This window comes from Vulpes vulpes, chromosome 2, assembly GCF_048418805.1.
Source record: "Vulpes vulpes isolate BD-2025 chromosome 2, VulVul3, whole genome shotgun sequence".
In the NCBI taxonomy this organism is placed as follows: Eukaryota; Metazoa; Chordata; class Mammalia; order Carnivora; family Canidae; genus Vulpes; species Vulpes vulpes.
The window spans coordinates 108840904-108844495 of NC_132781.1; positions in this window are offsets into that span (position 1 = coordinate 108840904).

The window sequence follows — 3592 nt, forward strand, 5'->3', positions numbered from 1 at the left end:
CCAGGAGGTCAGAAGATACCCTGGCCTGCCCATCCCTCCACACCTCCGCGCTGGTTTCCTGTCTTTCAGGAATTGTGAGCTTAAGGCTCTCCAGGCTAGGGAGAGCAAATTCGGTATTATTTGGCTGTTAGAAATGCAGACTAAACCGGACAAGCGCAACTTCCAGGACAGATTACTTTAGGGAGGCAAGAAGTTGGGGCACATCACCAAAGTGGGAGGCAAACAAGCACTCGTTTCAACAAGAACTGGGTTTGAGGAACTACAATATCTTTTAATCAAAGGTTCAGTGATATGAAGACTTAGAACTGGGCATAACCAAGTTGCTAGTTGACACCCTTCCATGCCCTACTATAAGCATCTTCTTCCCTCCTTTTGTTCCTCCCACTCTCCTTCTTACTCAGTTCTTTCCTCTCCATTTTACCCTTGCTCCAGCCTAAGGATCAGGCTCCAGAGCTCCTGAAAATAACTCTCAGTCTGAACTTTTGTCCCCAGAACTAAGGAAAGGATTTTGCTCTCTATCAAAGAGAGACAGTTGTCCAGAAGGAGCAAAAGGGAAGGGGGAGCAGGGAAGGGTGGCCTGTGGTTCTATGGCTGTGGCTTTACCTACCAGCCTGTAAGGTCCATGAGGTCAAGGAACACAGTGCCTTTTGCACCACTGTATGCCCAGCACCTAGCATGGTAACTCACACAGAGTAACTGATGGATGAATGGGCATAAGAAGGATAAAGAAATGAAATAGAATCAAGACAACTATTTGATATTTGTTGTACTGATGGGGGGGCTATAGAGACTCTTTTTTTCTCTTCCAAACTTTGTAATGATGTTCATTCAGTATTATCAAGTCATGCTCAGCTGGACTAGGTCCCAGAGAAAAGGCACAAGCATTTAATGCGGAGCTGAAGAGGCCAGACCCAAAAGAACAGATCCCACAGGAGGTAGAAATGCCAAAAACTAATTGTGTGGCTCTACTTGGTCATTTCTCCCTTACTGAACTTCATGTAAATAAAATAAATATCCTCATCCTAGAAATTGCAATGGAAAACAAAACCCACCATTTCCTAAGAATGGTTACACCTTAGACTGTACGCTGCCTAATTCTGTTCACTTGAAGGCCGCACTTGGACTATGTTTTCTAGTAACTGACCATTTCCTCCAGCCTGCCATGTTTTTCTAGAGGGACAGGTGGTGGTTGCCAGGCTCATGATCCTACCCCACCTCCACTGTCCATCGATTGTTATCTATCCATCAAAAGCTATCTGTTCCCCCCAACAATTCCACTCTAGAAAGCTCTGTCACATATTCTGGGTTACTAAAGTTAGATCTGTATTTTTTTAAAGCTCTTTTTTAAAAAATATTTATTTATTTGACAGAGAAAGAGAAAAAGCACAAGCAGGAGGAGGAGGGGCAGAGAGAGAGGGAGAAGATGGATAAAGAATCAGGGAGGCTTGCATCAGCAGGGAGCCTGATGCAGGCCTAGATTTGGACCCTGGGATCGTGACTTGAGCCGAAGGCAGACAGTTAACTGACTAAGCCACCCCGGCACCCCTATATTTTCTTAAAACTTTTACAATTTTCCTTAAAGAGACCAAAGAAGAGGTTTTTTTCTTAAGGATTTTATTTATTTATTTGAGAGAGAGAACTTGAGTAGGGAGGAGGGGCAGAGAGCAGACTTCCAACTGAGCAGGAAACCCATTTGGGGCTCCATCCCAGGACCTAGTTCTAGGGGCTCTAGGGAAACCCATTGGGGCTCCATCCCAGGACCTAGAGATCATGACCTGAGCTAAACCCAGATGCTTAACCAACTGAGCCACCCAGGCACCCACCCCAGAGGTACTTTTAATAATGCATCATTAAGAAGCTACTAATATTATGCTCATCAACCTTTTTCCCACCAACCCTCCAGCCAATAGATTAGGCTTATGTGGCCCTGGCTCAGAACTGGGCAGATGGTGTATGGGAAATAAATACTGTCTAGAGCAGATTCATAGATTAAATCTGAAATTTTCAAAAAAAAAATTTTTTTTTTAATCTGAAATATTCTAAATTACCCCTATTCAGTCATTCATACCTAAAGTGATAAGCCAGCAAGGCAAACTAGGGCAGTGGAAAGAACTAGAAATCCAGGAAACTAGATTTAGGGCCCAGGTCACTAAACACTTGACCTCCTTGGACCTGTAAAATGCAGGTTGTAGAAGGAAGAATGATATATAAACTCGATAATTTTTAGGACATGCAAATCAATGTTTTTTTTTCATTTGATGAAAAGCTTATCAAGAATATCATTAATCTTTGAAAACTTAAGAACTCTTTGGTCCAAAAATGTATTGATCAAAAATATTTTATTAGGTGACCTCCTATAGATGCACTCTACATGAAAAACTTAAATCTCAACAAGGAATATTGCAGAGAAAAGCATTTCCTTCTTAAAAGTTGGGTGCTATCCTCTTCATCGAAAGGATTGTTTGACACCACTTTGATATTAGAGCCTCTTATAAATACTACAAAGTTCTTAGCATCTTAAATTGTGTACTTAGTTCTTAGAAATAGGTAAAAGAGTTACTAGAGCATATGTTTTATATACTGATGATTAACATAAGTTGTTGCCGGTCTGCAGGACAATAACATCTAGGAAAAGCATAGCCAAATGAGGAGTTACAGAGAAGGTCCACCTCTGTGCCAAGCAGCTTGTCAGGGAGGCATAATCAAGAAGAGGGACTTACTATTGTCATTTCAGATCTCTACTGGTAAAGGTAGAGACTAAAAGAACCTTCAGTCACAAACCTAGGTCATAAAGAAACTGAGCATGATCCAAGGAAAATTCTAGCTAGCCTGGAAAATGTCTAAGGCCCACTCCCTAACATGAACCTCTTACATATTAATAGCCATTCATAGAGGAATTCATCTGGTTCGTGTGATGAAAAGTCAAGGTGGAACCAGCACAAAATATTCACACATTTCCTCCAATTAAAACAAAACAAGGGATCCCTGGGTGGTGCCTTCGGCCCGGGGTGTGATCCTGGAGACCTGGGATGGAGTCCCACATCTGGCTCCCTGCATGGAGCCTGCTTCTCCCTCTGCCTGTGTCTCTGCCTCTCTCTCTCTTTCTGTGTGTGTGTGTGTCTCTCATAAATAAATAAAATCTTAAATTAAAAAAAAGAACTGTCTTTAAAAAATTAAAAAATAATAAAAACAAAAACAAAAAAAATTGGGGGGGATAGGAAGAACACAGAGGAGATTTAACACAAGAAAAAAATTGCTATAGCGGAAGTAAAGTTTGTGTTCAAATACATCATAATTTACAAAAAAACAAAACAAACTATAAAACAAGCAAAGATGCATTTGGTCAGGAAAGACAGGGCAAGACAACAGGAAGGAAGCAGGAAACAGTGAAGTCACCATAGATATGAAGACTATCTCAGAAATGGCACAAGGAAAATTGCTAAAAACCTTTTAAGTGATCTAGAGGACAAATCAAGAATAGTGAGAAAATAAAATGGAACAATGATTAGCTAGAAAATTATCTGAAACAAAGGAAGTACAATGTATTCATAAACAGCATCCCTTCTGAAGAAACTGAAATAATGCGACAAAA